This window comes from Rhipicephalus microplus, chromosome 7 (assembly GCF_043290135.1).
Source record: "Rhipicephalus microplus isolate Deutch F79 chromosome 7, USDA_Rmic, whole genome shotgun sequence".
In the NCBI taxonomy this organism is placed as follows: domain Eukaryota; kingdom Metazoa; phylum Arthropoda; class Arachnida; order Ixodida; family Ixodidae; genus Rhipicephalus; species Rhipicephalus microplus.
This window is the reverse complement of record NC_134706.1, coordinates 46,621,573-46,648,195: the sequence shown is the minus strand read 5'-3', so window position 1 is coordinate 46,648,195 and position 26,623 is coordinate 46,621,573. Positions and strand designations below refer to the sequence as shown.

Genomic DNA, 26,623 nt, shown 5'->3' with positions numbered 1-26,623 from the left:
CGGATGGTAAACTTGGAGTTGGTTGCCGACATGACGGCGAAAGGCTTCCTGCTAGCATTCCAAAGATGTACTGCTAGGAGAGGATTGCCCAGCATCTTGTACTCCGACGACTCTCGATCAATCAAGAAAGCCTCAAAGGAGCTAAAAGAGATAGTCGACCGGATCGAACACACCGAGCTCCAGTCATTTCTCACAACACAGCGGATTAAATGGAAATTCATCATGAACGCTGTTCCATGTTAGCGCAGTTGGCGGGAAAGACTCATTACATCGGTGAAGACGTCCCTGCGGAAAGTCCTCAGGCGAAACAGCCTTTCTGCTGAATAACTCGATTCGCTACTTTCCGAGGTCGATGCTGTGATGAATTCCCGACCACTTACTTTCGTTTTTATTTCATAAAACCCCTAAAGGCCCGCGAAGGGGTATTACATAGGGGAACGGACACATGAAACAAGCCTTTGTACGCTTATACAATGTAAAAACAAGGTTATACAAAATAATGAAAGCGAGCTAAATACAAAAAACAACAACAAAAACCAGATACTATAGAAAAAAAGAAAAATAAGTAGAGATAGAATATTGACTACTGTTAACATAAATTAAAAGCACTAACAAATACAGTATACAAGGAAAAAACTAAAACGAAGGCACGATCTTTAGATACAAAAGTTTGCAATTAACACATAATTAATACAAATTAAGCGTGTACAATGGTGGTGAAAACATTAACACTTGATAACAAGAAAATTAAACGCTGATGTACATATGAAGAAGCTTAATGAGAGTACGCGCGGTGAACATCTAGTCTGAAATGTTGAGTAAGAGTTGTGAAAACTGTTGTGAAATCTGCTTGATTGGCAATGTTGGATAGTAAGTTCTTCCATGCAACTATTGTTCGGGGAATGAAAAAAATAGCATAATGAGCTGAGCGACAAGTTATACGTTTTATCTTGAAGATATGGTGTATGCGTGGAAAGATGACTGTTGGTGCTTCCATGATTCGGTGAAGGTATGGGTGATGATACAGTTTGTGGAGAAGCGAAAGGCGGGCAGTTCTGCGGTGATGAGATAAGTAGTCAAGCTGAGCGCGAGTATTTAGTGCTGAAATGCTAGTATAGGGTGAATAATCGGAAAAGATGAAACGGGCAGCACGGTTTTATAAAGATTCTATTTCTTGGGTTATGTAGATTTGTGAGGGATTCCAGATAGCTGATGCGTATTCGATTTTAGGACGTAATAATGTGATGTATGCTAGTCTACGGAGATTATCTGGAGCATGCTTGAAGTTGCGTTTGAGTAGACCTAATGAGCGGTTAGCTGATGCCAACGTCAGGCGGATGTGATGATGCCACGTAAGGTCAGACTGTAAGTGAACACCTAGGTACCTATACGAAGTTGTCAGTTGAAATATGTTAATATTGATTACATGAGAGGTCGCCATGCGGTACATGCGTATTGTAAATGATTATAACTGTGTTTTAGCTGTATTAGAAGTCATCAACAATGTTGATCACCACGTATTATTTGCCTTAAGATCCGCTTGAAGAATATTTTTGTCATTGTCATATGAAATTGTTTGATAAATTACACAGTCATCCAAGAAAAGTCTGATGTGAGATGACACCCAGTTAGGTAGGTCAGTAATATAGATTAGGAAAAGCAAAGGGCCAAGAACGCTGCCCTGCGGGACACCGGAGGTAACGTTGTTGGATGAGGAGGTGCTGTTGTTAACAGACGTGTATTGTAATCTAGATGAGAGGAAATTTTTAATCCATCAAATAACAGTTGGGTGTATATTCAGGTTCATTAGTTTTACTATTAGTCTATGGTGAGGAACACGATCGAAAGTTTTCGAGAAATCGAGGAATATAGCATCAACTTGAAATCCTAGGTCTAGATATGAATGAATGTGATGTAAAAAGCCGGCTAACTGCGTTTCGCATGAATAACCCCGACGAAAGCCATGTTGTTATTCAAAAATAATGTTGTGGTCTTCTAAGTGGTTAATTATTTCAGTGTATAATACGTGTTCAAGTAATTTGCAAATAGTACTTGTTAGAGAAATTGGGCGGTAGTTCAATGGGTGAGTGCGGTCCTCGGACTTGAATATGGGTATGGCTTTTGCTACTTTCCAGTCGCTCGGAATAGCGTTAGTAGATAGAGACTGCGAGAAGAGTGCGCACAGTATATGTGATAAGCTAGGAGACAAACTTTAAACATTTTGTTATTAATTAATACCATAGTGATCAGATGCCGAAGAAGCTTTAAGTTTATTTAGTAAACAAGAAATTCCTGCCTCACTAATGATTACTTCAGGCATAGATACGTTGATGAGATTGACAAGGGAGGGTGATGATGGGGTGTCTTCATGTGTAAATACGGATGAAAATGCGTTATTCAATAGATTCGCACAGTCACAGTTGTGAACCATATCGCCGTGCTCATTAACCTTGGTTATGTCAGGGTAGTTCTTCGGGTTTATTACACGCCAGAAACGCTGAGGATTGTTAGTGAGCATAGAGTACAAGTCATGAGCAAATAAATGTCGTTTCGATGATTTTAAGAGTGATTGGTATTGCTTATGGCAGACCTTGTAATGGTTCCAGGAATCGTAGAGGCGGTCCTTATCCTTTGAACGTTATAAACGCTTTTTCTTCCTGTTGAGGCGTCGAAGCTTTATGGTATATAAACCAGGGTGATGTCGGAGTGTAGGCTATTTTTGTTAGAGGGACAAATCGATTGATTAGGTCAGTGAAAGTGGTTTTAAACATTAACCAGTTATGTTCAATGGTTTGAGATTGGTAATTATTAAAAAAGTCTAAAGAAAAAACATAAAGCTCAGAGTTTATGCTGTAGAAATCGACTCTATTATAGCATCAGATATACTATCAGAGCACTGGCGTCTTGGAAGGGAAAGTATGACTACCTGTTATGATGTCATGATCAGAAAGCCCATCTTGATGAGTTCGGTCAGAGCACACTTCCGGATCATTGGTTATTAGAAGATCTAAAATATTGGCAGATGTAGCCGAAGGTCACGTGGGACGCGTGACAAGTTGTGTTAAAGAAAAATGGAGACACGACTGCAAAAAACCATGAGCTTCCGATAGGTAGGTTGTTGTGGAAAGGTTAGCCCAATCGATATCGGGGAAATTAAAATCACCAAAAATTAGAAGTACAGAATTAGGGAAACGAGTAGTAGTAAGTTCAAGAAGCTGTTGGAATTCCTGAGAAAACGTCTTGTCCATGTCAGGTGGTCGCTGAATGGCACCAATTACTATGAGACCTGCTTTATGTTTGATTGAAACCCAAACACACTCTAAAAGCGTGTCGAGGAGAACACGTGCGGCGAAAAGATCTTTTTGCACTGCTACCAAAACGCCCCCACCTATTTGATTTAACCTGTCGCACCTAAAGAAGAAAAAGGAAGTCCAACTATCCAGAATGCAGTTATAGGATGCAGTATCGGTGAGCCACGTTTCAGTTAGTATTGCTAAGGATGCTGAACATGTGTTAATCGCGGATGATAGTGGTACTTTTTTCGAGAGGACACTTCTTATTTTAGTGTACAGGAATGGAATAAGGCCTTCAGCGTCATTCCTCTCCGGTAAACGTCGAGTGGACGGATAGTTGGTACGATTACATCCCACTGGTCATTGTGTTGCTTGTTTTAACACTCGCATCGCGCATTTGAGATCGTTATACCATATATAAACATCATCATAGACAAACAACTTGTTCAACACGAGTCGCACACGATCACCGTCCTTTCGGATTGTTTTTGAAAATTGTAGAGGGTTGCGCCACTTGTTTCACACAGGTTCAAAGTAGTCGCGTGATATGCTAAACGGTTTATCTTTTAGTTTGTAAGTATAGCCAATTATTGCCTCAGCTTTTTTGTCATTCAAAATCTTTGCAATAATTGGTCGCTTTTTATTGTCAGTAAAGCGGCCTAACCTGTGCGCTTTTGCTACTAAGGATATTTTCAAACCAAGATTGTTTTCACAAAATTCCTGAACCAGGCGCTCAGATGTTTCCCATCTCTCATTCTCCTCAGAGTCAGAAAGCCCGTAAAACAGTAAGTTGCACCTGCTGGAGCGGTTCTCCGAATCATCAACCTTGTCTTCTATTTTAGAAATGCTCGCTTTATGTGTTGTCAGAGAGTGCGCATTAGCCTCCCCCGGCAAAATCCTAAAGTTATCTTACGCTCGAACTGATCGCATTGATTCTGCAGTTTAGAAAGCCGCTCTTCACAGATAAGTGGGATGTTTCCAGAAGCATCAGACTGAATTTTGGCTTCAAGTTCCAAGACACGCCGAGTTAATTGTTCGAGTTCATTTTTAAGGCCGATATGAATTTGTAGCACCTTGTTAACATATTCTAGAATACCTATACTGCTCGAATCTAGTCTCTGTACAGTATTGAATACAAAGTCAAGCTTTCCTTCTTGAGATTTAGTTATGGGACCCGGGTTGGCCTCGACATCACCCCCAAACAGCAATAGGCGCCACAAATGCGTAACACAATCTCAAAAACGCTTCACTAAGTTGGGTGGCCACGACACCCCTAATAAGAACACATCGTGGTCACGAAAACAATATGCATCATTTAAACTAACCGGCGGAAGCATGAAAAAAAAGCGTGGCATCCCCACAATCGCGGTTTCGTGGCCCGAAGTGCGGTCAAAGTGGGCGTCCTTAGGTACTGTGCTTTCTGTAGATAAGGTTCCATGTTGCCAGCCGGGTAACGCAGTCGTATCCAGAATAGGTGGTTGACATGGTGGCGGACTCGAAGATAGGCCGCGAGTCGAGCGTAATCCTTTCAGCGCGGCGTCCTCATTGGGCCCGCTATTTTCCGATTGATAATGCAGGCACTGCGGTACGAGTGCCGACTGTAGACCAAAAGTAGCCAACAACACCACCTGCGGAAGCATGAAAAGTGAGCGTGGCATCCCCACAGTTGCGGTGTCGCCTGCCTCGAAGCTAGCGAGCCATCGGCGATTACGCCAGCACATTTCATTATAGGCGAGCAATTTGCCACATTGCCGGATGCTGACTCAACACAATATTCAGAGAAACATAGCAGTGCTAAGGAATATTCACGCAGTTTTTAACACCGATAAAATTTATTAGATCATTTCTGGAGATGGTGGAAGCAGGAGTACATCCCCACTCTACCATCGGCGCATAGTTCTCCTGGATCTTCCTCCCCCAATCTGACAGTTGGAAACATTGTGACTGAAGCCACGCCCAGCAAAGCGAAGTTTATGTGGCCTCTGGCAAGAATCGAAGAAGTTTGCCCCGGCAATGATGGAATCATTTGCATTTGCCTATTACGCTTGGGTAACGGAAAAGTTTTGAAAAGACCCGCACAGAAGATACACTACTTAGAGATCGGTGCTACCATAACTGTGGCCCCGGAAGATGTTGCGACCTAGAAAAAAAGAGGAAGCAAAGGGCTGACCAAGTGCGCACGTGTTGTTCTTTAAATTTTCGCCTATAAAGCGTAGTTGTGAGCAGTATGCCCTGAGTTTTTTATTGCCGTGTGCTACAGGATCGGCTTTTTCGTGCCATAACAACATGTTCAGTATACAGTGGAGACACTTGACTATACCATTACGCAATCATGAAGCCTTTGATTCTACGAAACCACATGCCGAGCAGCTTTTTACAGGACAGATACGAGAATATTTTGAATAAAGAGCTTCGGTCAGTATTTATTTGTGGATGCTTCACCACTTTTAGCCGCATCTACTGTGAAGCTGACGGTGACCTTGAGAAACTACTCCGCTTTATTTGGGTCAATCACGTGATAGAATAACCTGAGGCATCTGAATCGGTAGACCATTTTAAGAAAACTCAATTCTTTGGTGCCAAACGAAATAAACATGTACGGGTCAGTTTCCGTATGCACGAGCAATGTCACTGGATGTACGCGCAAGAATGTATTGGCTGTCAACGTGATGCACCAGTAATCTCTCCTGTCTCTTACCTGCATTAGAGACCGGAATGGTATCAAGGTGAAAGTTCATATTCCACTTAGCAAGCACATGGTACTTTGGGTTATGCACAATGTTGGCATCACCATTCCGCGTGCAAATATTCCGATGCTGATCGAGGAAGAAAGCGATCACGTCAACATTGTGCCTGTATCACGTTTGACTAAGTTGCATCAGGTGAATATTATCTTCAGAGGGGGCATTTGGGCGTCGTACGTGACGAGCATTCTATATGTAGTTCGTTCATTTACACCGAAACTGCAGTGCCACATGCGGCGGAAAATGGGTTAGTGAGGGGAGTTAGCAGGAACGTGGTGGTTTGGTGCACCGATGTCGGGATGCGCACAGTGTAGAATCCTGCCGAGCAACTACGCTGGTATGTCCCAAGTGCCACGAATCACATGAAGCTTCTTGAAGAGTCTGCCCAAAAGTGAAGAAAAAATGAAGCGTGGTCAATCTTATGGTAAGGAATAGCTCCACACATGAAGAAACCGATGCGTTCATGACGAGTTAAATAGAGGCCCTGACTGCACGACTCTATCTTAAACGAATAACAGCGTGACAAAAACAGGGACGGGAAATAAATGACAAACTTTTGCGTCATTTCTTTCCCGTCCCTGTTTTGTCGCGCTATTATTCGTTTAAGATGAAAATGCACCAACTTTCCCTATTGTCCTTTATGATTCACGACTCTAGTTAGCCATCTATTTCAGCACCATGGCAGCTGTGGTAGTGATGAGGAATGTGTGGCGTACAAAACAGCGAACATACGTGGGGCGATGGTTTCCACCATGAAACGAGGAGAAAGAACTTTTCATCCAAAGCCGAACGCGCCCAAACATTGTGTTTGTGTTCTAGGGGCCACGACATGCCCTTCAACTAACAAGGATGAATCGTATACGCGGAGCAATGACGGACATTGTGGTGAATTGTCACTGGTGTTACATATGTTTACGTACAGCACGAAAGTTTTAGGACGTAAAACTGTGAAAAATATTATAATACATTATTCGCATAGAGTGCGAAAGTCCAACTTTGAGTCTATCAAATACAGTTGCATATTCAGGTCGTTTCATTATGATAATTATCGTTTAACGTTTGGGCGTGTATGGATAGAAATTAATGAATTCCGCAGACAATTTGCAAGTTTTGAAAAGTGAGGTTCGAGTAACTCACAAAAATATCAAGTAAATTTTGGACAGGCCTGTTAAATATTCTTGTCATGCAGTGACTCTGAGTTTCCTTATAGCAGATACGCGTTTACTTATGCTGTATCTACGGTCAAGTTCCAGCAGCGAAGTTTCTCTCCGAGGCTACTACTGTAGTGAGAGCTATCATGTCCAGAGGCCATCATAGATCGCAGTGGTATATTTCCACAGGGAGTGGGTAAGTCCTGCTACATGCATGGGCCACAACTGCCATCATGTGCACGACTCTATATCACATCACTTCAATACCTTAATGACCCCCATGTAGGGGGTATTACATAAGGGGTGGGTTACAGGTAAATGTACACAGGTTTCCAAATGGAAATGTGCGTGGTGACCTTCTCTTATTATGTTGATGGACACGTGATGGCTGGAACGTCACAGGGAAGGCCATTCCAGTCCACTGCTACACGGGGGAAAAAAGGGCTGAAAAAGTAGTAGTGTGAGAATGTGGACGGGCAATTTGAAACGCGTGGGCAGTGCGGTGAGATATGCGCGTTGGTGGGACGATGTAGGGTGCTTGACGATGTAGGGTGCTTGATTAAGAGGGCTGTGAAGAACTATACTTCCACAACTCATGACTGCGTCAGCTGCTGCTGCCCCCACCGCTATTCCCAGTCTTTATTCTCCCACTTCATGTCACTTCATTTTATTTATTGAGCACACTTCATTCCAGTATGTTAAACCTATTGCAAGCAATCATTTTCGCTGTTTCGACAGTTTCTGCCATGTGGAACAGGCCACATTTTACAGCGAAAGCTGTTACGAGATGACAACTCCGGGCACGCGTGGCGTCGTAGTTGTCCGCCGCCACCGGTGTCCGTAACACTATCGCACGAAATACTCAGTAACTGAAAAACAAAACGCCAGGCCTGCGTGGAAGGCTCAACACAGTCACAGCGAAAGCTAGAAGAGTGGCCTTTCAGAGCCATTTCAAAATACTCATTGAGAAACTAATGCAAGCACACTTACATAATACCCACTAGAGCATTATAGCAAATTTTAGGGCCGAAGCTCCTTGAAGCGGCACCCGTTCGTCCCTAGTCGTAGTGCGTAACCAATCTTACGCTTTTACCTGGGTGATCCCATAAGAGTCGGGTCCAAAAGTTGATATTTTAGATTTCATTGAGTATTTTATACTTCATACACCTCTCACCAGGTAGCCCGAAAGTCGACTTCGTTTTATTAATAACGGCATAACTTACAAGAAAAAAAATATAAAACTTCACCAACACGAAGGCACCAACTTCGTCACCTGTCATTTTGGAAAATTGCAGATGCTATCAAAAAAGACAAATATTTTTGTTTCAAGAAAGATATTTTTTACCTGAAAAGCATGTCTGATGAAGAATGAATTCGTCTGGTTTCAAGTTTGTAGACCCTAAGAAAAAAGCTTTTAAAAATGTCTAATTTTGCGACAGTTTAAAATAGGTTACGTATTCCCCATTTTTTTTTCTCCGAAAGTAATGCAAGCAGCGTTTTCAAACTTGACAAGTCTTAAGGATATAGTGTGTTCATTAGGTGCATGAATTATTGCTGCCGTAGGGCAAATATAATTTTTCATATATTGCCTCAAATTTCTCATATTGGCAAAAGTGTACTCCACTGAAATTTGAATAATAAAAAAAACCCATCTTAGATTTTTCTTAAAATCTCGTAAATAGACAACCAAAGGCCATCATACAGTAATATAGAAAAAACATATTGCATTATTTTGTTTTAGTGACAATATTCTTGGTAAAAATCAGAGCTTTTTGAGAATGCGCTGATAAGTTGAGAAATCTAGAAATCGGAACGGAAAAGCGGCAATAAGCTTCAAACGCGAGTAAACGTGACCGCATTTGGTGAAGAAAGGCTGTTTTAGCAGATATGAGTAACTATTTTGAACACGATATTCTACAGTATCTGAATCCACTCTTGTACGTAGGGCACTGAGACTTCTAATATGTGGTGCCTCTCTATTACTGACACACAGATGGATCTGCTGTGACGGCCATGTGTTTGTAACACGTTGGGTTAGAGAATTGAATGTTGAATGAGTTCATAAACGATTCATAAAAATTTTTTATCATTTGGGGCACGAAGACTGCCGCATTAGACTGAAGAACACGCTTTAGGGCAAGTTGTCATCTGTCGTCTGCTCTACAAATGAAATGCTGTGCGCTGCATCTCGGAGGCAATGCTTTTGATCATATGGTTCAAAGTAGGAACAAAGATTACGCCTCCCGTAAAATTATTGACAAAAACATTGTGAAATTCCTTTTAACGTACTATACTTCAGATTTGCATTCGCACTGCGAATACTTGCGCGCGCTGTTTTACGTCAGCTCTCATTAAAGGTGAGAGACATAGGAACAGACGACAGATAGATCCCTTTCATGCTGCTGGTTTCACCCATAGTTGCATTGCCAGTAATTTGAGCCTCAAAGAGCGTGGCGATGGCTGACCACTTCAGCCGGGATAGAGTTTTTTGTTCAGATTATCTCATGTTACATAAAAAGAAAATACCTTATCAAGGAAACTTCCGCATGGTCGAACACTTCGGCCTGTTTGCCCTCCAGAAGCTTTTGCCGAAAGCTGCCCGCCATGCACATAACAACGACCACGTCTGCCAGAACTGCTTCAGACGCCTCAGAGATATGCTGTCTTCGTCTAATGGCTTCTCAGCTGAAACAGCTGATGAGTTTTTGCCGGAAGAAGAAAAAGGCAGAATTCAAGAGCGGTGTGTATACACGCCTGAAGCATTTTCACATATGCGACTGGAGAAGCTGCATGCGCAAAATAGCAAAGTTCGTGCAGAGCCAAAAGAACTTAGCAGTAATTCTACAGTAATCGTGAAATGCCACCGTGACGTGTGTAACCGCCACTTTCAACCATCAGATCTAAAACGCAGTGTGTGTGCCCAGTGGTTCAAGAACTTGAAGCAAGCCTATGAAGCGTGTTCTTCGTATCAAGAGCGCATGCATTTGTTGACACTGTTGCCGAGCGATATAGAGCGCTAAAAACTCCAAGCGCTTATACCCAACTTGTCAGCTTACATGATATACAGATCCCGACGCTGGCGCACAAAACATGGGATATGGTTAGCACCAAGTGCGGTAAAAAGGACACGGCTGAACCCAATGGACGTCCAGGCAGCTATGACTTACTACTCCAAAGATGAGTATAGCTGCTCTCGGCAGAGTCCCAGCAAAAAAGGTGTAGTATCTGTTATCATTGACGGAAAAAAGGAGCTTGTTTCGAAAAGGTTTATGACCCGTTCGGTGCGAGAGGCTTACCGTCTCTTTAGAGAAGCTAATCTGAACACGTCTATTGGACTCTCAAAGTTTTATTCACGGAGGCCGAAGTGGGTTCTTCTTGCACCACACCAAGAAGTGTGCCTTTGTATATACTGTGCTAATGCCACGGAGTGTGTTTCTGCCCCAAAAGATGTCACCAATGGTGCCTACATGGCGGACTTCTTGAAAAAACTATGATTTTGCAGCTCCCCTACAAGTGATTGTTTTTTAGACCATTGTGACTATTGTGCTAAGGAAGACGCTCTGACAGCCACATGTTTAGGAATCCCTGAAGATATTGAGGTAGCCTATGCAGTATGGGAAAATCGCGATCTAGTAAAAAAAACAGCCCAGGCAAGTGCTTTTCTGCGAGAGCTAAGTCTATGGTTCGTGAAGTGGATTACCCATGAATTCATAGGATACATTCAAGAATCAGCAATACGCCAGGCGAAAGAGAACCAAGAAAAGGAATCTTGCATTTTTCACTTTGATTTCGCCGAAAATTGGACAGCCATTTTACCGAATGAGGTACAGTCGTATCACTGGCACAAATAACAGGTGTCTCTATTCACGTGTGTCGTCACAAGGAAGCAATCAATTGAAAGTTGTCAGTGATGACACATGTCATGATGCTGCACATGCCTGTTTTGCTCTACAAATAATTCACAGCTATATGAAGAAACAACTCAAGCCTGACACGCATGTTACTTATGTTTGTGATGGTGCATGCAGTCACATTAAAAACAAATACCAGTTCTTCGAGTTATGTCAGAGAGATCATATATCAACAAAGGGAATTTTTCGGCCACAGAACATGACGAGAACTCTTGTGACGGCATTGGTGGCCTACTATAGCATCAAGCTACGCTCTACAACCTCAGAGCGGCAAGCTCAGCTGTGATTATGTCAGCATCCCAAATGGTGGCGCAAATGAGCGCGAAGCTCAAGAATGTCAAGCTGCTGTGTGCAAATGCAGACGAGCTAGACACATTCTGTCAGTTTAAGAAGAGCCAGTGAAAATCGTTGCCACGTGTTCCAGGCATACGTTCTTGGCATGTTTGGCTAAGCACATCTGACGGCACTGATCGTGGTCGTGTTTTGTTAGCGTCACGTACTGCTGCAAAAGATGCAGCCATTTTGAGCGCATCTCTTGTTTCACGCAGTCACCACCAAAATACCAGTGAGGGTACTTCAAGCGCATATGATTTTTCTAGTGAGACCCAACACTTGCGTTTAAACATTTTCATGTTTGAGTTTATCTGCAAATATAGACAGATGTTTTGCAACTGATTTACAGTGTCGAAGATTTCCTTCATTAGAGCTGTGTTATCAGGAGCATAAATGCGCTTTCATGGGCACGTATTTGTCAGAGTGCTAAAACAGCCTTTCTTGACCAAACGCAGTCCAGTTTACTCGCGTTTGAAGCTTATTGCCGCTTTTCCGTTCCGATTTCTAGATTTCTCAACTTATCAGCGCATTCTCGAAAAGATCTGATTTGTGCCACAAATATTGCCACTAAAAACAAAAGAATGCAACATGTTTTTTTTATATTACTGTATGATGGCCTTCGGTTGTCTAATTACGAGATTTTGAGAAAAATCGAAGATGAGGTTTTTTTTATTATTCGAATTTCAGTAGAGTACACTTTTGCCAAAATGAGAATTTTGAGGAAATACATAAAAATTTACATTTGCCGTACGGCGGCAATTATTTATGCACCCATAGAACATACTATATTCTTGAGACTTGTCAAGTTTGAAAACGCTGCTTGCGTTACTTTCGGAGAAAAAAAAGGGGGGAATACGTAACTTATTTTAAACTGTCGCAAAATTAAACATTTTTAAAAGCTATTTTCTTAAGGTCTTCAAACTTGAAACCGTATGAATTCAATCTTCATTAGACATGCGTTTCAGGTAAAAAATATGTTCCTTGAAGCAAAAACATTTGTCTTTTTATAGCATCTGCAATTTTCAGAATTGACAGCTGACGGAGTTGGTGCCTACGTGTTGGTGAAGTTTGATATTTTTTTCTCGTAAGTTATGGACACCGCTAGGGGGCCACGGAGTGCGGACGTGTTGCGCGTCGGCTCCGCAACTTTCCTATGTTTTTGGTGGATTGTCGAATGTATCGTGGAAAACGCTTCTCACCATCGATCGGCGGCAGTTTCAAGGACTTCCCTAACACCAAGTTTTGCCAGGTGGGACCACTTTTTAGCCACTTATTGGCGCCTTTTATTCCACCACGAAAGCAAGAACGCCAAGTCCAGCGTCTCTGCGCACGACGCCATAGGCCGGCCGCTGCGGCGGTGGGGCCTGCAAGCCTAACGTGTCGCCGGACCTCCTCGGAGCTCCCGATCCCCGACGGCAGCGTACAAGGCCTTTGCCAGGGCTAAATGGATGTCGTAGAGGTAGAAGGAGAGGACATTCGGCCGGAAGTTTTCGGCGAGGGAGCAGGATGGTGCAGCATAAAGAGAACGAAACAGGCCGACGGCGCGTCCGAGTCAGCGCAAGACCAGAAGACGGAGACGCAGCAACAGGCGGCTGCCGCGGAGACTACAGGGATTGCCCTGGATACTGCCACAGCGGCGCAGAATAAAAAGAAGTGTGCTCGTTACTTGCAGCACCTCGCTAAGGCGAGCCGAATGCGAGAGCTACCGCCCGATGACTACAGGATCATTGTGCGCCCCCGCGGCGGATTCAACGGGGCTGAATACAAGATAGATCGCATTTACTGCTGCCTTCGTAACGCAGCAGGTATCGGTAGAGAAGCGGCTAGAGAGGACAGCATCTGCCTCAACGTTAAACAGAACGTCGTGGTGCTCAGCACTCCGTCCGCGGACAGAGCCAAACGCTACGGAGGCATCAGCAAGCTTTGCATCGGGAACCGAGAGTTCGAGGCGAACGCCTATCAGGCCGCCCCGGAGAACACTTCCAAGGGCCTGATTAGGAACATTTCCAAAGACGAGAGCCCGTAGGACATCGTTAACAACCTAGCGACGCAGCGCAACCCCGGCGTGCTGCATGCCAAGCGAATGGGCACCACGGACAACATCATCGTATTGTTCGACGGTTTCCATGTTCCCAGACACGTATACTATGGACCTATGCTTGTGAGATGCTCCCTCTACAGAAAGCACATCGACGTGTGCTACGCGTGCGGGAGGCTGGGCCATCGCTCCGATGTGTGTCCCAACCCTGCCGACAAGATTTGCCGTGGCTGCGGAAGCAGTAACCCACCGCCTGACCATCGCTGCGAGCCGCGGTGTCAACTGTGTGGCAAGGATCATCTCACGGGTGACCGCGTCTGCAAGGCGAGATACAAGACTCCTTACATAGTCAAGCGTCGCCGCCTAGAGCGAAAGCGGCGTGAAGAAGAGCAAGCGGCCGCAGCGTCCGACAGCATCTACAACAGCGGCATTAGCACCGAAGGCAACGGAGGTTACTACAATCATTATCCGGCGTTTGACAGTCATTCATCCAACGCCACCAGAAGAGGACGCTCGACAAGCCGAGACGCGAGAGGCGGCGGCGGTAAATCCCGGTCCCGCTCTCGCAGCCGGACACCAAGGCCGAGAAGCATGTCGAAGACGCGCGGTGGCGCCGTTCCGGGCGCCGCAGCTGTCAACCAAGGCACCCAACAAAGTCAGCAGCATCAGACGTGGCGGCAGCCGCAACTACAAGGACCCATGGGCACATGGCAGCAGGTGAGATGGGCGGATGTAGCCGCCTTTCGCGCCGGCGGCGTTGTTTCGGCGGGACGTCCTGGCGGACCCGCCGTCGGTGGCGGCGGTGGGAGCGAGATCAAGCTAGCGGTAGAGCGAGTGCTAGAACAACGCCTAGGACCATTACAATCGATAATTTCAGAGCTGAAACGCGAGAACGCCGCCCTTAGAGCAGAAAATTCCAAATTGAAAGGAGAGGCTCTACGAATGCAACAACCGCAGCAACAGTCGACGGCGCCGCCACCACCGACGCCTCGGTCTTCGACTCCGTCGAGACCCGAGGCGGCGGGGATGGACACGGATGACGAGAGCAGTTCGGGAGAGGGGGCAGGCGGACGCGAAGACCGCCCGTGTATCGCGAAAAGGATAGCACTAGATCCTGCCAGGCACGAATCCACACAGCGATTTGGCCGTTATGATAAGCTACAGAAACAAATCGATACTATCGAGACCAGCCTCGATGAACGTTTTGCTAAACAGGTGGCACAGATGAATGACATGTTCAATAGTGCGATAGCTAAGCTCTCTGAACAAATGACACACATGCTCACCGCGCACACGGCGCGCATAGAAAACATTGAAGCGCGACTCCCGCCAGCTGCGGGCAGACCGATTAGAACGGTGAGTAAGCCCTACGCTAGACAGCAACAGAGTCAGCAGCAGCAGAACGCGCTGCCAGACGCCGAGCCGCAGATTAAGCCGCACCCCAGTCGCCTCGACGGCGATGGGTTAAATTAAACACAAGCATCACCATGGCTAGACACGCGCACACTTACACTAACACTCACAAACAACAGTACACGATCTGGCAGTGGAACTGCCGGGGATATAGGAGGAAGCGGGGAAATCTCGAGCAATTTATTCGAAGCCGTGAGACGAAACCGGACATTATCCTTTTGCAGGAAACAAATTATCCGGCAAAACTAGCTGGTTACAAAGCCATAAATGCGGCCGCGGCGGACAACAGGCGGAAAGAAAAACGTGCGACACAGCGCTCGGCGCGTGGTGGGACGCCGGGGGCGGCCGCGGGTCGCCGAGGGCGGGGCGATCCGCTCTCGTCGTCGGCGCGACCGCGGTCGCTGCCGTCGCCCCCGCCGCGTCCGGCGCCGGTCGCCGCCGTGCTAGTTATACGTAACATCACGGTGGCGCAGCGCGAGCTTGAGTGCGTAAGGATACCGCATGTTTTTGTAGAATTAATTCCTAAGCGCGGCCGAGGCCTGTTTGTACTTAACGTCTACAGTAAACCCACGCTACAGCACCGATTTGGGGAGATGCTCCGGAGAGCAAGCATGGCCGCCAACGGCGCACCTCTGCTAGTTGCGGGTGATTTTAATGCGCCCCATGGGGCCTGGGGATACACGCGTGAAATGCTCAAGGGCAAACACCTTTGGGAAGACTCGCAAGATCAACGGCTTGAACTGATCGCGAACCCCGCCGATCCGACGCGCCGGGGTAACAGCGTGAGCGCAGACACGCTACCGGACCTCGCGTTCGTGTCGAATGTCACAGCGGCGTCTTGGCAAAACACGCAGGAGGACTTAGGGAGTGACCACTCTCTGATAGAGATTACGGTAGACACGGGCCCGAGCGTTCGTAGAACATACTCTGAAAGCACAGGCCGTAAACTCAAACTAGTGCAGTGGGACGCGTTCCGCAAAAAGAGAGCAGAAGGCGGGCGGGGCGACGAGCCGATCACGGATATAGACGAGTGGACCGGGACGCTCAATCGGGACGTAGACACGGTAACGTGCCACATCCCGCCCGAAGCGAAGCTCGAAGTAATCGACAGCAGGCTCCTACACATGTGGGAAGCAAAGCAAGCCCTACTCAAGAGGTGGAAACGCCAGAGACATAACCAGGCGTTGAGGAAACGCATAGCACGGTTAGACAGAGAAATTGAGGAACATGCGTTCCAAGTCTGTAGGTCACAATGGGAAGACCTGTGCAACGGCCTCGAACGACAGATGCGAGGGGCGAGTGCTTGGCGCCTTTTCCGGCACCTATTGGATCCGGAAGATAGTCGTGCCGCTCAAGGCCATAAAACTCGGAGACTTGTGAACGATCATAAAGGCGATGACCTGCTCGGTGCAATACGTGACCGTTACTTTAAGTCGGCAGAGAGCCTCCAACACCCAGATTATGACGGCGTTGCTAATGAGCAACTAGACGCCGAATTTAGCGAAGCGGACATTCGGGCAGTCCTTTTTGAACTTAACACCCGATCGGCACCCGGCTTGGACCGGGTTTCGAACAAGGCTCTCCGCAACTTAGATGACGAGTCAATCTCCCGATTTGTGACTTATATCAACGAGTGCTGGCAACGCGGTTCCCTTCCTGAAGCGTGGAAAAGAGCTCGAGTTATCATGATTCCTAAACCGGGCAAGCAGGTTGCGCTTGATAATCTAAGGCCAATTTCGCTCACGTCTTGTGTAGGAAAAGTTCTGGAGCACGCAGTCCTCAAACGCGTGACTGACTTTCTCGAAGTCCGCGATGTATTTCCGCACACCATGCTAGGATTCCGCCGCACTCTCTCCGCACAAGACGCGTTGCTTCAGCTGAAGCACCACATTGTTGAGGACATTACCAGCTCAACCAAGGCGATCCTTGGCCTAGATATTAAAAAGGCCTTCGACAGCGTTAAACACGAAGCAATTTTAAACAGAGTTCAAACATTAGGACTAGGACAAAAAACATATAATTAAATACGTGACTTCCTTGCCGGCAGACGCGTACGCGTCGTCGTTGGAGATGTGGAACTGCAAGAATTTGAGTTGGGCTCGAGGGGCACGCCACAAGGCTCCATAGTTTCGCCATTACTCTTTAATTTAGTTCTATTGGGGCTACCCGAAAAATTACTAGGCATACAAGGATTGCATCACAGTATCTACGCGGATGACATCACCCTCTGGGTTCCCGGCGGAGGTTGTGATGGTCACGTCGAGCGTACGCTCCAGGCAGGTGTAGACGAAGTTCAGGAGTACTTGCGAGGAACGGGCCTCGAATGCTCGGCAACCAAGTCGGAACTTCTAATCTACAAACCTACAAGTAGAGGTCGCAAAACCCCGCGCGACGAGGAAAGGGAGTGCTACAATATAAGCGTTCTATTGGCAGATGGTACTCCCATTCCACACGTAGACAAAATTAGAATTCTGGGGTTACACCTGCAGGCAAACGGCCATAATGGTGAGACGGTGCGAAGACTACGTAGTTCGGTAGACGACACGATCCGACTCCTACGTCGTATCACGAACAGACGTACTGGTATGCGCGAACACTGCGCGATCCGTCTAGTGCAGGCGTACGCAATAAGCCGTATAACATACGTTGCCCCTTACCTCAAATTGCTAGGCTCAGAAAAAAACAAGATCGAATGTATAATACGAAAGGCTTTCAAGAGAGCAATTGGAGTTCCACTGAATGCGAGCACTGAAAAGTTACTAGAACTTGGACTGCACAACTCACTCGACGAGTTGAATGAGGCCCATGTCGTTTCGCAAAACGAACGCTTGTCGGGGTCTAAGATGGGTCGACACATCCTCGAGTCACTTGGTATCCGGTACCACACTCAGCAGGAAGAAAAAGCGGATGTTCCTGCCTCGGTTCGCGACCGCCTAATTGTTCCGCCGCTTCCTAAGATTATGCACCCGACGCACCACGTCGGGCGCCGTAACCAGCGAGCTAGTGACCTTCAAAAGAAGTACGGCACTAGCGACGAAGTTGTGTACGTAGATGCCGCGAGATATGGGGACGGGAGACACGCACACGCCGCTGCGGTCGTTGACCGTGCGGGCAAATGCCTCGCGAGCGCCACGGTGACCACGGGACATACGGAGGCGGCCGAAGAAGCCGCGATAGCCCTAGCAATTACCACGGTGCCGAACGCTACGATCGTAATCAGCGACTCGCAGGCAGCAATCCGCGGCTTCGCGCGCGGCCGCGTCTCGCGGGAAGCGGCCCGCATCCTTAAGAGGTGCGGTGATGGTGACTCAGCGTCGCGATCGCCACAACAAAATTTAACAGTCTTCCTCCTTTGGACCCCGGCACACACCGATGTCCCGCTTCCGGGCAACGAGGCGGCCCACGCCGCGGCTCGAGGTCTCACTCGCCGAGCCGCGGCATATTCCGTGGCCGCCGCCTCCGCTCCCGAGAGCGGGGCTTCTGATCTGCCGGATCGAGACACTTTGACAGACACGCAGCGACAACACAGACCACAATGGTCGTGGGGTGATCGTCTCATCACGTTCTGAGATATTACGCAACACTACAGACTTGAAAGGCGAAAGTTCCCGCCACCGCATGACAAATTAAACAGACACGATGCCGTAAGCTATCGCTTACTACAAACCCACTCTTACCCCAGCCCGGTCGTCTTACGCCACTGCTACCCGCACTTACACATTACCGATCTATGTAAAGCATGCGGGCACAGAGCAACGCTGCGCCACATGCTCTGGGAATGCGCCGATAACAATGGTCGAGAAACGGCCGCCGTTCGCGATGCGCCTATGGCGGCTGCCAATACCAGGCAACAGGAAGCCTCGAGCTCACTCGTTCCCGCCGCCGTCCCGTCTGCGGGAGCCGCGGGGGACCGTCTCCGTCGGCGACGCCGCCGCTGGGAGGCGGCGCTCAGAAGCTCGGAGCTCAACGACCAGCTCTGGGCTGTCCGGCTGGCCGAAGATGCCGCCCGAGTTCAGGGACTCAGCGCCGCCATCTGAGGCCACCAAGACCAAGCTGCCGGCCAAGTTCTAATAAAGTTTCCTCTCTCTCTCTCGTAAGTTATGCCGTTAATAATAAAACGAAGTTGACTTTCGGGCTACTTGGTGAGAGGTGCACGAAATATAAAATACTCAAATAAATCTAAAATATCAACTTTTGGACCCGTTTCGATCTCTCGTGGAATCACCCGCCTGCAAGCTGGTGCCAGTGGGACAATTCTCCTGTGCGTTTTTGAACAATAAAGAATTCGCAGTAACTAAAAGCGGAATTCTCCTGTCTCTCGTTCCCAATTAGCAGCCATTGGCATATACATTGAACACTATCTGACAAGAAAGGGTTGCTAGGTTATACTCGCTGGGCATAACCTCCTTGCTTTTAGAAAGGTTTTGCGAGCGTTAGGTCACAGTGCCATGAATACAGTGAATTATAGTATATACCATGAACTCGAGGTGGTTAAAGGTGGGAAAAGTGTGCTTATGCCACCTCTCGTTTAGTCCTTGGAATGCCCGCTGGATGGCGGTGCTTCTGTATGCGTAATATATGATGAAAAGATGCGAGATGGTGTTACTTGAAGTCTTGACAAGAGGGACGAACGGACACACAGTCAGATGCATGGACGGACGCAGGGATGACTGTACGAATGGCTGTTCGGGTGGATCGACGAATGAAGGAACGCAGGGGCAGATGCATGGACGAATGCAAGGACGGACACACGGATGGACGTGCGCACGCAGAAACAGACGCACGCACGGATGCGCGGATGGACGGTCACACAGATGGACGCATGTATGATGAAAAGATGCGAGATGGTGGTACTTGAAGTGTTGACTAGATGGATGAACGGACACACAGACAGATGCATGGACGGACGCACGGATGGCTGCACGGACGGATAGATGGACGCAGGGGCGGATGCATGGACGAACGCAGGGACAAACGCACGGATTGACGAGTGGACGCACGAAGAGACGCACGCACGGATGGGCGGATGGACACACTGACGGACGCATGGACGGATGGAAGCAAGAACGGAAGCGGGTGGATGGATGCTTCGCCCCACACTCCATTATTCAACCTGTGGATATGGTGTCATTTTTTGGCAGTAGGTCAGCATTCGCTATGCTGTTTTTCGTCATTCCTCTGAGAAGCGTGGTATCCGCTAAACACTTGCAAGGAATTTTGTGCCGATAGTTCATGCAGTGGCTGATGACGATAAATTATGATGGCTGAAGTAGTTATGTGCCACAGTTATTAGGGGAACAAGAAATAGCTTTTTTTATGGGTTGGGGCATTGTACGGCCCACTCGTTACGCTGTTCGCATTGTGCGATGACTGGTTGTTCTTTCGCTGTTTTAAAAACAGCTTTATAAGTCGTATTAACGCGATTGCCTCCCCGACATAAAGCCTGCCTAAGGCTTTATTGGGATAGTTTGCCAACTATCAAGTTTGCCAACTATCGCAAGCACCAGCGTAACTCAGAGGTGGAATACTGGGCTGGCACCCAGGGGACCCGGGTTTGAGCCCCACTGTCATTGGTGCTAGGTTTTTTTTTATATTCACGCGGTGTGGTTACGGACACTGGCGGCGGCGTACAACTGCGCGCGACTGGACATGTAATCTCATAACAGCTTTCGCTGTAAATCACCAATGACACGGGCTTGAACCCGGGTCCTCTGTGTGCCAGCCTTTTCTTCTATCACTGAGCTACCGTGGTGCTCCGGGCTTGTTCGCAAAGTTGCCTTAGGCAGGCTTGACGTCGCGAAAGTAATCATGTTAATATAAGTACTGAAGCGTTTTATAACAGCAAAGGAAAAAAACAGACGTCTCGCAAAGCGAATAGCGTAACGAGTGCGTCGTCCAAAGCTCGAACACATCAAAAAATCTTGTTTTTGTTCGGATATTAACTGTGGCGTATATCCACTTCAGGTGTAATTACTCATCGTCAGCCACTGCATCAACAATTGCTACAAAATTCCTTGCAAGTGTTCAGTGAATAACCCGCTTCTCAGAAGAATTGCGAAGAATAGCACAGCAAATACCAGCCTACTACCCAGAATTTATGACTTTAATGTCATAGTAGGTACCAAGCCAGCATGTTTGCAGATGTTAACCAATGAGTATTTTAAAAGAAAGGCCGAGGAAGGGCGCTCTTGCTTCTGTGCAGCGCCTCCTGCGCAGGCGTGGCGTTTTATTTCACAAATAGAAGATTTTCTTCAAAGCCAAATGAAATACAAAAAATTTTATTTTTGGTGACAAATTGTCATCATAGTATTAAAAGAGGGCCACTACTTGCTTTGTTTAAGCAGGGTAAAATAGTGTTCATGTCTGGTTGGCGAGGAATTGTTTCTACTTGCTGCGAAGCCATGAGCAGCTGTTCTAACCAAGAAGCTTCGCTGTTACTCTTTACAGACATCCAAGCTATTCAGGTCTGCATCATGCCTTCTGTTTGATTTCTAAGCAAGTTATCTCGTTGCAAGTGCAGAAACAAGCAGAGCCAATACATGATTATGATTGAAATTGGAGATAGTTGTACATATTACAAGACAAATCAAAACCAACTTTTGAGAATTTCTATAATTTTCTTTTTTCATGAACTCTAGAGCCAAGGCAACTTATCCCAAGAATGAAGTTTGTTACTTCAGTGCTTGCAAGGGTCATATGGTGCTTATCCATTCAAGGTAAATAAACATGTCATTTTGCATAAACGTAACATGTAGTTTGTGCGCGCTGTATTTCTGTGTTTTGAACTGTTCTCTGTAACCTGTAATAACGTGCGTCTCTTGGCTTGTCCATTTATTTTAAACCACTTAGCGCAAAAATTGTCGCAGAGGCTGTAAAAAATATTCATATGCATTTGCATTGATGGGTTATAGAAATCTATATTTTTTGCAATGTTACTGTGCACTGTGCAATCATTTATTGCTAGTCATGTAAACATTCACAGATACAACAGTTATTAGTGTCCAATACGCAAAATTAATATTTTACGCAAATGACACAAGCATTTTCGTTTCACCCAGTTCTTGCATTAGTTTATTTACCATGGCTAACATTTCCCTGTGCAGTTCGTCCTATTCGTCTGGTGAAAACTGTTTTAATATATACTGCAAAAACAAAAGTGGTAATTTTTCACACCAAAGGCATTACTTTTCCTTCAAATCAAACATTACTCTATAGAACTACAAATGTAGAACTTGTGCGTTCTGTGAAGGTATTAGGAGTACTTTTTACACATATTATGTATTGGGATGGTCATGTATGCTCGGTACTTCAATAGACCTTGCTGGATAACAGGCGTTTCAGGTCGTTACCGATACGCTTTGGCTATTCCTGTAAGATTGTTAACTCAGAGTACTTTATTTTTATTTCATATTCATTTTGGGCACCTAGTATGTAGCACCACGATTCAGTTTACTTTGAATAAACAAACTTTTATGCAGAATAAAATAATACGCATCGTCACTAATGTACCGTATTTGCCTCATACCGAAAACATCTTTTAGAAATACAACATAACCGAAGTTCATAACATATACAAAACTGAACTCTTGCGCGAGTATTAATCTTGTGCTAAACGCAACACAGCGCGGCGTCTGTGTTGTTCATACGACCTTCGAGTGGCTCCTGCTTCCTACAATGATCTTCAAGTGAATTTTTCGAGTGCGCGTTCAGCTTTGTTTGTGTCGCATCAGTGAAAGTGCCAGGACTATTTTGATGCCAAAACCTGCTGCGTGAGTGGACTATTTTCACGTTTTGGAACGTTTTTTCTCCGGAGCCGGCCACCGCCTGAGCTAAGCCTAATGAGGTAAGCCCACGCCGGCGCGACGCAAACCGCGTCGCCGTTCCCGGGTGCTCTTTTCGCTCTTCTCAGGGCTTATTTTCAGAAAAAAATGGAATATCTGGTGGTGGGGGAGGACATAACCCCCGAAGAGGTTACAGAAGACCAAGGTTGGCAGTCTGCAGGTGCCAGATGAGCTGGCGCGCGCTCGGTAGGCACTAATCTTAATGGTGCTACTCTCAACGAGACGAAGTCGACAACGGCCGAGGCCCCGCGAGGCCACAACAGTGGCAATAACATCAAGGCTAGAATCATCCGCGCTGGCCGGATTCCACAGCTCCCCAGTGAGGATACCAAGATCGCGATTCGGCACCGCGGAGACCTCATTATTGTCAAGACCGGCTGCACCGTGATGGCTGATGCAATCCTGGCGGCCACAAGCATCTGCGCCAAAGATTTGCGGGGTGACATGCTATGCCCCAACGTGCAGCAGAATATTATGGTTGTCAGCACACCTAGACGGGAAAATGCCAACTACTATGTCAGAGTTCGGCAGATCGTCGTCATGGGCCGAACATACGAGGTCAGTGCCTACGAGGCCGCCCCTCATTCCACGTGCATCGGCGTGATCCGAGGTATTCCACTCGTAGACGGCCCGAATGATATCGACAACAAGATCGTAAATGAAAGAAATCCACTCGCCCTGGCAGCCAAGCGCATAGGCAGCACAGGTACGGTAATCGTCGCCTTCGACGGTCATAGAGTCCCAAACTTTGTACCCTACGGCCCCACCCTTGTGCAATGTTCGCTTTATCGCAAGAAAATAGACATTTGCTACGCTTGTGGTCAGCTCTGTCACCGTTCTGATGTGTGTCCCAGCCCAGGAGACGTCGTATGTCAGGGCTGCGGGGCTTCAAATCCTGACGCACAACACAAGTGTACACCCAAGTGCAGGCTGTGTGGTGGGCAACACCTCACGGCTGACAAGGACTGTAGGCAAAGATTCTAGATCCCGTATGTCGTGCCACGAAGGCGCTGGGAAAAGTCTCGCTCCACCGATCAAGGCCAAGCCACGGCACCCCCCACGGATGGGCAGGACTTCCAGCAGTCACGCGGTTGCGGGGGCCGTTCCAGGCGACGTTCGGGGCCAGGAGCCGCTCCCGGTCCCGAGGAGGAGAGCGGCGCTACAAGTCTGGGAGCCGCTCCAGGTCTCGATCAAGGTCTACCGGCCGTCAACAGCAGCCTAGCGGGGTGTCAGCGAGAAGCAAGAAGTCGGGCTCTACAACCTGGGCCGACACGGTCCGAGGAGGGCCAGCTGAGGAACTGTCAGGGTCATTCCCAGAGCACGCGGAGAGCGCACGCGAGATTTCCCAGTTGAAACGCGAGAACGCAGCGATGAAGGAAACCATAAACAGGCTTATGTCCATAATTGCCGAGATTAAGAACGCGAGAAACCCACCATTGCAACCCGCCGCCGCATGCATCGCCGATACGATGCCCCTACCCACGGAGGTGCACAGCACTGAAGCCGGCGACAGCAGCAGTGAGAGTCAAAGTGCTCCCAAGAAGAGGGCCGTCGCCTACGAACAGGAAGGTGTAGTCAGGTCTGAGATTCGAGACACGCTATCCGCGCTCAGTGAAAGCATCAATAAGCTCGGGGAGAATTTCGCCCAACTACAGATCACCCTGGCCGCGCAAAACGACCGAGTATCCAAGGTAGAGTCGTTTATCGAAAGCATAGTGAAACCCACTCTGACCCCAACCGCCGTCGTACAACCCCAGCCCGGCACTACGGGCTCCATCGTCCACGCTTTTCTTAGCCAATCTGAGGGCAGCACCAGCCCACAAACGCACCAAGATGGCCAAGCCAAGTGAGACGTTTCGCATTTGGCAATAAAACTGCAGGACTTTCCTAATAAGAAGGCGTCCTTGCAGCAGTTTATTCGATGCTCTAGCGAGAAACCCCTCGTCATTCTGCTTCAGGAAACATTAACCCCAAACGTCACACTGACTGGTTACAAGCCCGTCTCGCGTTATTCTGATAGCCGGAGCGTCTGCACCTTGGTCAGTAGCAAGCTCACACACCGTCATCGCCTTTCGTCGGCTCAAAAAGCCGTCAAAGCTGTCCTGTGCTTTTTGAGGACTACAGGCCTACGTGACCACCTTTAACTTTTGTTTAGTGCCACCGCTGCTTATGCACCAGCTGATTGACTGACAATCCTTCTTTTTTGTTTTCTCTCTCTCTTTCTCTTCTCTTTCCTCTCTCTTCTTTATGCCCCCTTCCTATTCCCCCAGCGTAGGGTAGCGAACCGGGCATGTGCCTGGTAAACCTCCCTGCCTTCCCTCTTGTTGTTTATCCCCCCCCCCCCCACACACACATCTCTCACGACCTCGAAATGGCCACCAGCAGCGCCGAAATGTCATGACCGAGATTCTGCCGCGCAGCTCGGAACGAAGCAGCATCTCTTTTCTCAACGTGTACAGTAGCCCTAAGGACCGACGGCAGCGCTTCAGGACCCTCATAAAGAAGGCCGTCAACTTGGCGGGTCCCAACCCCCTGGTTGTGGCGGGCAATTTTAATGCTTCGCACCACACTTGGGGCTACCCGCACAATACCAGCAAGGGCGCGGAACTGTGGCAGAACGCGACGGACATGCGCCTGACTCTAATCACCGACAAGGCCTTTCCAACTCGGTTGGACACCTCATCCTGCAGAGACTCGACTCTCGACTTGGCCTTCGTGAAGAATTTCCCCGATGTGGTGGGCCAACTCGAACATTGACTTAGGGACCAGTACGTCCTGGTGACGTAGTTCTTAGTGGTCCGAAAGAGGGCACGGGAGTTTTCTTGGACAAACTGGGACCAGTTTCGCAAAGTCCGCAATGGCTGACCCCTGCCTGCAACCAGGCCAAGCCTCCGGCTGTGGATTAGCCAGCTCAGAGTGCACGTCATAAGTACCACGAAGAATATTAGTAATGACCTTCCTGTTGAAAAAATGGACAGCTGCCTTGCTCACCTGCTCGAGGCCAAGCATTCACTTCTCGCCCGCTGGAAAGGCCAGCGCCTCAATCGCAGGTTGAGGCGCTGACCTAACAAGACCACTGCTCCTCTCCAACCAGCCGTGGGACGAGGTGTGCAACTCGGTAGATGGCCAGATGCGTAATGGCAAGACATGGAACCTGCTCAAGCACCTGCTCAGCGAGGCTAACACCAACACTAGCCAGTGGAACATACTAGCGCGAGCCATGCACGAAGCTAAGTAGTCCTCTTCAGAAGAGGAGGTTTTGAAGCAGCTGGTGCAAAAGTACCTCCCTGTCGACTTTAACCCCGCAACAACGTACTCCGAGTACTCAGGACCGGCCAACACTGAACTGGATGCCGAGATATGCCCCGAAGAGGTTCGGCAGGCGCTCCACGGGCTCAATGGGAGGCCTGCCGTGGGCCCCGACGGCATAACTAATAAGACCCTGCGCAACCTGGACGTCTGGTCAATCGACTACCTCACCGAGGTCATCAACGAGGCATGGAAGAGAGGCTAGGTCCCCGACCCGTGGAAGGTCGCACGCACCGTGCTCATTCCCAAGCCTGGGAGGTCACCCAACTTGAACAACATGCGCCACCATTTCGCTCACATCTTGCATAGGAAAGGTAGCCGAGCAATTGGTCCTCAATAGGTTGACTCGGTACCTGGAAGACAATGGGCTCCACCCGCACACGATGATTAGTTTTTGGGCCAAGCTTTCGATGCAAGACGCTATGAAGCTGCTCAAGCACCAAGTCATCGACTGCAACACTCGAAACATGCGGGCCATTCACAGCCTTGATTTAGAGAAAGCCTTCGACAATGTTACTCACTCTTTCATGTTGCGGCCTATTGCTGAGCTCGGACTTGGAGTCAGATTCTACGAATATGTCAAATCGTTC

The 26,623-nt window shown here is 47.8% G+C and overlaps 1 protein-coding gene across 1 annotated transcript in view; it reads left to right on the top strand.

The window, feature by feature from the left end:
• The window catches only part of LOC142767440 (uncharacterized), a 135,486-nt gene that overhangs the window by 7,055 nt on the left and 101,808 nt on the right, over nucleotides 1-26,623 (top strand). The window contains exon 2 of the mRNA XM_075869108.1: nucleotides 21,522-21,599. The gene's annotated coding sequence lies outside the window, so the exon portion shown is untranslated. The remainder of the gene's footprint in view (nucleotides 1-21,521; nucleotides 21,600-26,623) is intronic.